At 42.4% G+C, this 10,385-nt stretch overlaps 1 long non-coding RNA gene across 1 annotated transcript in view; it reads left to right on the top strand.

Moving 5' to 3' along the window:
* Window positions 1-1,136: 1,136 nt before the first annotated feature.
* Window positions 1,137-10,385, top strand: part of LOC143274290 (uncharacterized) — a 15,293-nt gene continuing 6,044 nt past the window's right edge. The window contains exon 1 of the long non-coding RNA XR_013052835.1: window positions 1,137-1,602. This is a non-coding gene — a long non-coding RNA (uncharacterized LOC143274290). The remainder of the gene's footprint in view (window positions 1,603-10,385) is intronic.

Raw genomic sequence — 10,385 nt, 5'->3', positions numbered from 1 at the left:
GCAAAATCCCTGAGATGGCGTGAGAGCACAGGATGAGGAATATTGATTAACAAGTATTAAAAGCTAATATCTGCTTAATAGGGGTATATCAGGTACCAGAATTCTAAATGCCAGGCAGGAATTAAATAATCTCATCCTCTGAAAGGGATACTCTCTTGCTTCAGACAGCACTTGCATAGGAAATACTAAAAGTGCAGACTGTGCTTCCGCTGACTGGCTCTAACCAGCTGAAAGCGGAAACGGACTGTTTCCAAGTGGATCTATGTGGAAACTGGACAGCCACTGAATTGCGTGAAGATTCTTTCCCGTCTAGTGGACCTGCTTTCCCTCCCCGCAACCTTCATCCCCCCTTAGCATGCTCACAGAGACCCACCCCACACCTCTTTACTGTGTACGGCACTCTAGCAGCCTTCCTTCCCAGGGATGCTGTTCGCCCAGTTCCTTTATTGATTACTATAATGGCCGCGGCTTCCTTTTGTCCTCTGGTGACAACTCAGCGATTTAGGTTCTAAACTTTACTCTCATTTTAGTCTCGAAACTGAGACCCAGATGTGCCTTGCTCAAAGTCACGCTGGCAATCTAAGTCCACGCTCTTAATTACAATTTGATGTCAAACTGGTAGGGAGTAGTTGGTGCCCGCTGTGACCTAAATGTGTGTTCAAACCCATGAGCAGAGAACAGGCCCCCAGTGCCACAGAGTTTGAAGGTGGAACCTTCGGAAAGGTAGTGAGGTTCCAGGGCTCAAGTTCATGGATTGTGAAAGGGTCTGACAGAGGAAGTGGTGTCTTGCTCCTCCACCTTCCACCAAGTGAGATCATTGCAGGCCTCCCTCAGAAGGTTGCAGTCCCCAGCACCATCTTGGAACGGAAGCCGCCTTCCCCAGGTTCCCGAGCCTTCCTTCATCTTGATCTTCCGGCTGCCGGGACTGTGAAGCACATGCTTCTGTTCCCAATGCTGCTGCATATGCAGTGCTCTGCTAGAGATCAAGACGTGGGCACAGAAGGCAGACAGCTAGGCAAAGGAAGAAGCCACCAGCTGGGACACAAGTGCAGTGGACTTTGAACGGACGCAGACCTGGAACTGGCAGAATGGGGCAGAGGGGAGGGTGATTCTTTTGCCTGGCTTAGCTTCAGCTGCCAGAGGCTGAGCAGGTCACTGTCCCTTGTTCCCCCCCAGGACTTAGTGTCCCAGATGCCAGATGAAAGTGGTGTTTGTTTTGAACCAAGATCACACCCTTTAGCCTGCCCTCAGGGGGCTCTGGCTACAGGTCACTCATCAACCCACATGTCTTGGCTAGGGTTCTGGTAGCTGTCCTAGTGAACAGCTAACTTACGGATGGCTCAGATCTGTGACAGCATCCAGAGAAAAGGCTTATGAATTATGAAATCATATAGATGAATGAGATAGACGATGCTAATAAACAGAGCACGTATTATGAAAGGACCATGAACCTTATTCCGTCTGATCCACAGTCGTAAATGCTCCTTACACAGTAGGTACTGGGTTATCAGCCTGAACTCCAGCCAAAGCCAGTCCCATGGAGGTGAGGGGCATGATTTCATCCTTCAGTTCATCTCAGAAGTGACTGGATTTGAGCTCCAGGTAAGCTGTTTATTAAACAGTTGTTGAGTGGATTAATAAACAATGGAAGGGATGCCTCAGTATCCTTGCTTATACTGTTCTCTTTACTTAGAACACACTGCATGCAGCAATAACATAAATCTCACCCTTATTTGAAGGCTTCACCTCTCTAGTTCTTGCCCACAGTCAACAGTTCCCTTTTTAATGTCTACAGTCTATGCTGTTGAATTTTTAACCACAGCACATACTATTTACCATTTTGCCTCAATGTCTATGTTTTACACTCTGCACTATATAGTAAATCCACCTGTATACAGGACTGATACTGAGACACACGTGTGTTATTCCCGAACAAGTGCACACATTTCCTAAATGCAAGAACAGCTTTTCTTTTTGCCCCCTCATCCTATTGTGTATTACTTCTCTCCTTGTGGCTGAACACTTCACAGAAGCAGCTTAGGGGAAGTGTGATTTACTTGGGCTCATGGTTTAAGGAGATGTAGCCCACCAGGAAGGGAAGCTGTGGCGGCGGGAGCCTGGAGTTGCTTGTTCACATGTAAGAGAATCACATAAGAGAATCGAAACCCAGAGAGAGACGAACGCTGGCGCTCATTGGCCTTTCTCTGCTTTCCTTTTTATCCGATCCAGGGCTGATATCCAGCGGGCCATTCACAGTGGAGTTTTTCTGATAATACCCTCATAGATATGCCCAGAGGTGGATATCCTAGGAGAGTCTAATCTAGTCAGGTTGGTGGTGAAAGCCGAGCACCACCATCGTGGTGATGATAACAGCATAAAGTGCTGCCCTTTGGCATACAAATCGATCTGACTTCTTCAGACAAAAAGTGGAGGATTTCTGGTCAAGCCAGAGTGGACCGAGAATTGTAATGATTTTCTTGCCCAATCCTTAGCTTAATGGAAACGGACACACACCTAACCTAAAAGGACTAAGACATGCCTATTGTGCTGAAAGTGAGAAGTGACTTAAAACATCATTTTGTTCTTTTGAAATGTCATATAACTCTCTAGTGCAGGCTGGCCTGAAACTTACTACACAGCCTAGATCCCCCTGCCTCAGCCCCTCCGGTGCTGGAATTGCAGGCATGCTTCACTATGCCTGGCTTAAAACATCCTTGCCTGGCAGTTTTACAGAACTGCTGCAGTGTGTGAGCACCACCTTCTCAGGAAGTCTAAGGGGGAGCTCATTATCGGCAGGTGTTCCAGCCTGTTACTGAGTCGTGACTAAGGTAAGTCCATATCGTTCTCGAAACATACACTGTATAGTTCTTCACAGCCCTATGTTTAAAAATCAAATCTTCCTGCTTTGTATTATGTAGTCCGAGATATTTTTAAAGCTGCTAGCAGGTTATAAATGTTGAAACATCCAGGAAGTGGTGGTGCACGCCTTTAATCCCAGCACTTGGGAGGCAGAGGCAGGTGGACCTCTGAGTTCAAGGACAGCCTGGTCTACAAAGAGAGTTCCAGAACAGCCAGGGCAGTTACACAGAGAAACCCTGTCTCAAAAAACCAAAAACAAACAAACAAACAAAACCCCTAAAAAACAAAAAACAAAAATAAATGTTGAGATAGTCAAAGTTCCACATTATACACTTAATCACTGATCTATCTCAGCTTCCTGAGGTAAGTAGAATTAAGCTTTATTATCTCTCTCTACACTATCATAAGGGTGAATTGCATATCTGAATCAGAGAGGATGCCAAGTCTCACTGAATCATGCAGGCCAATTGTGGGAGCCCACAAAAGCTTCCTAGGGAGATCTGAGCTTGCTTTACACAGCAGGGCTGCATTAGGGATGGCTTGATCATGTGCATAGTCAGGAGGTGTCTGGGATGGTCTGTACTTGCCTGTGCTGGGGGGAGGTCTTTTGTTCCACCCCTTGGCATTCCTTTAATAGCCCTTTAGTAGAGGCAGGAGGGGCTGGTGGGTTTTGACCCAGGCCCTCCCGAGGCTATCCTGTGTTTCTAACTGTCTCTCTCCTCTATACTTCTACCTACATATTTCTCATTTCTCCCTCCTTAAGAGTACCCTGGGGGGAAAGGGGTACTCAGCCAATTCTCCCTTGGCCAATCTAATAAATCCCCTTTACAATATTTATTCTATCTATCCCGTTTCCAGAAGATGCTGACTATCACAGATATCAGTCCAAAAAAAAAAAAAAATAGGAAGAGAATTTAGATTGATGAAAACAAACTGATTCAGACTGTTAGCGCAGAAAGAAAAACTATTAGAGGTCACTTCATTCAAAATCTCCATGGATGAAACAGTTTTTCTTATGGCTGAACAAGTTTCCTTTCAACTTCACACTTTGCTTTTAAATTTTAAATGCAGATTCATAATAAGACAGAATCTCTGAAGAGCCACACCACTCCACACATGCTTCTAGAATGTGGTCAGCCTAGAATTAAAACAATACAGAACAATACGGACGTGGAATAAAAAGTGGATTGTCTGTTAGTCCCACCTCTTTATCTCAGCTTGGATTATCTGGTAAAACCTTATCTATTCCCTAGCCCCCTGGTGCTCTTCTCCCTGTCTCAACCAAGTATTGGCATCTGTTCTCTCGGATTCAGACAGGCAAGGCAGGCAATTCACCCTTGTGATCGTGCAGAGAGAGATGATAAAGCTAGATCCCATTATTTCAGGAAGCTGAGCTAGGTCAGACCCTAGCAACAAAGACCCTGCCAAGCGCTCTAGAGTTGTAAAGCAGCGGGGATGTAAAGGGAACCTGTGGGAAGACTGATGAACACCAATCCTCCAGGCCCTTGTATCAGGTTGGGACTGTAGAGGCATTGAGCCTTGTTCACCGAGGCTATGGTTCTCAGCATTTCTAAAGTGCTGGCAGCCATTATAACTTCCTTGTATCCGGGCTGCTGACAGAAGGCGTTACCCGTTCTAGGGAGATTTTTTCCTGGAAATGTCCTCATAAACCCATCCAGAAGTATGTCGCTTAGCTCATCCCTGATCTAATCAAGTCAATAATCAAGACAAACCATCACAAAATATACATACATAATTTTTATATCTGGGAGTTATCATTCATCCCTTTGAACTTCTCACAGTACTTTATTGTAACTCTTTTATAGAATTTAGCACTTTTTTTGGTTGGATCTTAGTTAGGGTGTTGTACCCGTGTACCCCCAAGCAAGACCACCACAGAGCCAATATCCGATGCAAGCACAAAGGGGTTTATTAAAACAATCAAGCCTGGGCTAGGTCTGTGCCCAACACACTGGCTAGCTAGGTGAAGGAGGACGGCCCTGAGCTCTCAGAATGAAGGGTTTTTAAAGGGAAAAACCGCAAGCCAGGGGGTAGAAGCCTTTGCATTTCAGGGTCATACTTCAGTTAACAGGAACATTAAGCCAAGAGAAGAACTACAGAAGACAAAATACATTTGGAGACTCTCCCAGTGCTATTGGAGACTTTGATGGATTAAGCCTTTGTTTTAGCTTCATAGCTTTATAACTATTTCTTGGCCAGCAGCCTACCCACCATTGCAGGGTGTGGGGGTGCCGCCTTGACCAGAGTCTTAACTAGGTTTTTATGTCTCTGGAACTTGGTTCAGCTCTTATCTTAGCATTGCTAGAAATAAAGTTTTCTTTAAAATAGAGTTTGTCTGGCTCTCTCAATGGGTGTAACACCTTTAACAAACTACCAATACTTCTTAAATGTAGAGAAAATGCCTCAGTAACATTTGTGTCGAACAGAGCATGGTACCTTATATCCCTGTCTCGAAAAACCAAAAAAAAAAAAAAAAAATACTGCCTTAAGTGCTCACTAAATGCTTATTGAACACCCTAAAATATGATAAAATGTACATTGTTCATTCAAGAATTTATTCGTGGAATAGGTGACATCTGAGAACAATGAGAAGACAAAATGAAAGTTATTGAAAGAGTAGAGATGTTTGAGTGGGCTACAGCAAGACATCAGATAAAACCCTCAAAGTTCCAATGGCTTCTGGGCACTGAACTCTGGAATCCAGGGTCCCTGCATTGTCTTACAAAGCCTTGTATTATAAGAATGACCCCTGCTTATTTCCATATCCTCATCAGTTATTGCCTCCCTCACTGTACTTCATTTATTCTGCCCCCTCCACCGGCATATTTTGGTCATTTACTTGTTAGCTTTCCTTTCATGCTAAGCCATGCATGTTCAGCCTTTTCACATTGTGATCTGATGTCGTCTACAAGCATGTTGAGCTGAACTCACAGCTTCCCAGAAATGTCTGTGGGCCAGAGGTGAACTGTTCTTCTGCCTGTGATACCTTTTGAGGTTCTTTCACCTGCCTCCTTTTGTCATATCAAATACAAAAGCTGTGGGTGATTGATGACTTGCTTAACCTCCTTAAGAGAGAGCAGAATGCCCAATGACTAGAGAAGGGTGGGCAGCAGGGAGAATAGAGAAATGGGGCTTTAGAAGCAGTTAAAAATAGGACCAGGTGGAGGTCTTCAGCAATGGTAAAGATTTCAGCTTGTGTTCTAGGTGAGGAGGAAGGCCATTACAGGAATTTGAACTGAAGAATAACACAGCCTGGCTTATATACTGACATTATTATTGTTGTTGTTGTTGTTGTTGTTATTATTATTATTACTTTGAATGTTGACTAGGAACACACTACTGAGATTTAGCTTGGAGACCTACAGGGTCAAGTGAATGGCTCAGATGAAGGCTGATGATATCTTAGATCACAGGGACAGCTTTCTAATATTACTTGTGTCAGGACTGTCCAGTCATTTCTCTACCTTTTCCATAGTAATGGAATTACATTCAGGTACTCCACTTTCCAGAGTCCCTTAGTAACAGCAATGTGGAATCAGTAGAAGATAGGTGTAGATGTAACTAACCGTCTTATTAAATAAGAAACATAGAAACAATGTAAAGGAGAAAGCCGAGAGGTCAGAGCTCAGAGCTAAAATCTCACCCTTCCGCCTGCGGTGTCCCAGTTTCCCGAAAGAGAGCTACTTCCTGTCTGTAAATCGATTTTCCAGTCATTCTGCCTTCTCATTGGTTGTAAACCCAAACACGTGACTGCCTCGTCACTGTCTGAATGTACAGCCCCCTAGGTCTTAAAGGCATGTGTCTCCAATGCTGGCTGTTTCCCTGAACACATAGAGATCTATGGGATTAAAGGCGTGTGCCACCACCGCCACACTCTTGCTATGGCTCTAATAGCTCTGACCCCCGGGCAACTTTATTTATTAACATACAATCAAAATCACATTTCAGTACAATTAGATTACCACCACAGACAGGCATTCCCTTCATGCGGAAACCTTCAGACAGTGGTAGGTAGGCCTGCTTTCCCCAGGCTTTCTCTTCCCCACAAGTCAGTTTTGACAATGCAAATGAGGGCAGTACACTAGGAGATGGTTAGGCTCCTGGGGTCCTCAATGACCAGGTGGGCCAGAGTTCTTGCCAACCTGATTTGCTGATTCCAGATTTTAACATGAGAAATGAGCCATAGAGCTGTTTCTAATGCGCCTTACCAGCATCTTTGCTTATACATTTATCGTGGTATTTAAACTACTTAAGCCTCATTTTTATATGTAAACTTAAAATAATGCCAACACATTCCTTTTAAGGCTATGGTGTTATCCATGAGCTACTACAGTGGGTTGCTATGTATTCATATGTGATTACTTAATGAGTGTATCCTAACTATGTCAAAGATAACTTCATCTTTGATTTGGACAATGGGTATCTAGCTCCTAAAGCAGTTGTAGTTGATAAGATGGTAGGAAGACCTATCAAGCCAGAACCCTAGTTAGAGACCTCTAGAGTCAGCCCCTCCCTTCCCTGTTACCCATCCCATCCAGTTGAAAGCCTTAGGAAAATAAGAACAAATAATACTCAGAGAGAATATACTAGAAGAGATAATCAAATTCAAGGGTGAAATGAATAAAATAAAAATAAAAAACAATACAAAGAATCAATAAAAGGAAGAGTTTGTTCTTTGAAAGAATTAACAAGATGGACAAATGTTTCGCCAAATTAACCAAAAGAAAGAGAGATGATGCAAGTTAATAAAATTATTAATGGAAGTGGAGACATTCCAACAGACACTAAAGAATTCAAAGAATCATAAGGTCATATTTAAAAAAAAAAAAAGTCTGTATTCTACCAAGCTGAAAAACCTAGAAAAATGCATATATTTCTAGATACATATGACCCACCAAAGTAAAATCAAGATGAAGTAAATATTTTAAACAGATTCATAACACCCAATTAAATAGAAGTAGTAATTAAAATTTTCCAAACTTAAAAAAGCCAAGGACCAGATGGATTCAGTGCATAATCTATCATATTTTCTATTAGAACTATTACTAATATTACTCAAACTGTTCCATAAAATTGAGAATATTTCATGATCAGCCCTGAAGAGACTAGGCATATGAGGATCATATCTAAGCATAATAAAGTCAATTTGCAACCCGAAGCTAACATCATTTTAAACCTAGAGAGACTCAAAGCATTTCAACTGAAATCAGGAACAAAACAAGGATGCCCACTCTCTCTATCCCTATTCAAGATAGTGCTTGGAGTCTTAGCTAGAATAACAAGGCAATTGAAGGAGATCAAGGGGATACAAATAGTAAAGGAAGAAGTCAAAGTACCCTTCGTGCACAGATGCTGTGATTTAATACCTAAAGACTCTACCAAGAAAGTTCTATAGCTAATAAATACATTCAGCAAAATAGCAGGATACAAAATCAACACACAAAAATCAGTAGCTTCCTATATCCAATCAGCAAACACATAGGGAAAGAAAGAAAAAAGGAAAACACTAGCATCCACAGTAGCTTTAAAAAAAATCTCAGAATAAATATAAGGAAGTGAAATATTTGTATAATAAAAACTTTAAGATATTGAGGAAATAACTAAAGAAGATGCTTAGAAATGGAAAGACCTCCCATACGCATGGGAGGTCTTTCCATTTCTAATATTGTGAGAATGGCCATCTTACCATAAGCAACCTGAATATTCAACACAGTCCCCATCAACATCCCAGCACAGTTCCCCATAGAAACTGAAATAATAATCTTAAACTTCATATTGAAACACCAAAAACCCAAGATGTCTAAAACAATCCTGAACGATAAAGAACTGGATAAAAATCACCATCCCTGGTTCTGGCAGTGCTCCAGAGCTACTGTAATGAGTAAAAGCATGGTATTGGCATAAAATGTGACACAATGATCAATGGAACAGAACTGAGGACCCGGACGTAAGTCCACACACCTACACACACCTAGTTTTTGTTGTTTTGTTTTGTTTACTAAGAGGCCAAAAATTCACACCGAAGGAAAGACAGTACTTTCAAAACCTGGTGCTGGTCAACCTGGATAGCTGCATGTAGAATGAAACTAGATCCATTTCTATTACACCGAACAAACTCAACCACAAATGGGTTAAAGATCTCAGCCTAAGAGCGGTACCCTAAATCTAATAGTGGAGGAAGTAGGGAATAGACTGGAACTTATAGGCACAGCAAAGAACCTTCTGAACAGGACTCTGAGAGCAAAAACATGAAGACCGACAACTGATTAGTGGGATATGAAACAAAAAGTTTTTGTACAGCATTCAAATGAAGAGGCAGCCTACAGAATGGGGACAAAAATCTTTACCAATTATACATCTGACAGAGGGTTGGTGTCTAGCGTATATAAAGAACTCAAAGAACTAAACAAGAAAATGCATAACACACACACACACACACAAAACAACAACAACAACAACAACAAATGGGGCATGGAACTAAACAGAGAGTTCCCAAAAGATAAAATACAAATGACTGAGAAACACTAAAAACAAAACAAAACAAAACAAAACAAACAAACAAAAAAAACCAATGTTAAACATCACTAGCCATCAGGGAAATGTGAATTAAAACTACTTGGAGAGTTCATCTTATCCAACCCAGGATGGACAAGACAGAAACAAAACAAAACACAATAAAACAAATGATAGCAGATGCTGGTGAAGATGTTGGGAAAGGGACACACTTAGTCACTCCTAGTGAGAGTACAAACTTGTGTAGCCACAATAGAAATCAGTGTGGAGGCGCCCCAAAAAACTGGAGATAGATCTCCCTAAGATCCAGCAAACCACTCTTAAGGATATACCAAAAGAGGTCTTTATCTTTCTACTCTCTCATCCGTGTTCCTTGCTGCCCTGTTCACAGTAACCAGGAAGTAGACACAGTCTAGATGCCCATCAGCTGATGAATGGAGAATGTAAATATGCTACATTAGACAATGGACCATTATCCTCTAAGGAGTCACAACAGGTCAGACGCTCTTCTTAATCGAAGGTGATGACTCTTGTCACGTGTTACCTTCAGACAGCTAGTCTATCACAGCTCTAGAAACAGCCTTTTGTTTGTTTTTTCCTTCTCTGCTTTTGCCTATGCGTAAAAATAGACCCTCTCTCCAGCCTGCCTGGGATTCTGCACCACAGTCTGTGACCAGGACCCTCGCTGACACCACACTTCAGTCTCTGGAGCTGCAGGAAGGACGTGCAGGGTCAGTGTGTGCTTACAATCCTGACTGGCTGTGGCCCTGGAGCTTCTGTGTACTAAAGGTGCCCAGGGTTCTTGGAAGAGAGAAAACTGGACCATGTCCTAGCGGTTCGTTCCAGGCCCGAGTGAGTCACCTGGGAATGGAGCATGGCACTGAGCTGCTGTCCTTGGACTTGGCCAGAAGTGCAGCAGCATTCTACCAGACTTACTCAGCTCCTCTTCTCATTCTCTGAATGTGTCCTCATAGACCTGACACATACTCTTC

This window comes from Peromyscus maniculatus, chromosome 7 (genome assembly GCF_049852395.1).
Source record: "Peromyscus maniculatus bairdii isolate BWxNUB_F1_BW_parent chromosome 7, HU_Pman_BW_mat_3.1, whole genome shotgun sequence".
In the NCBI taxonomy this organism is placed as follows: domain Eukaryota; kingdom Metazoa; phylum Chordata; class Mammalia; order Rodentia; family Cricetidae; genus Peromyscus; species Peromyscus maniculatus.
This window is presented reverse-complemented; position numbering and strand designations above follow the sequence as displayed.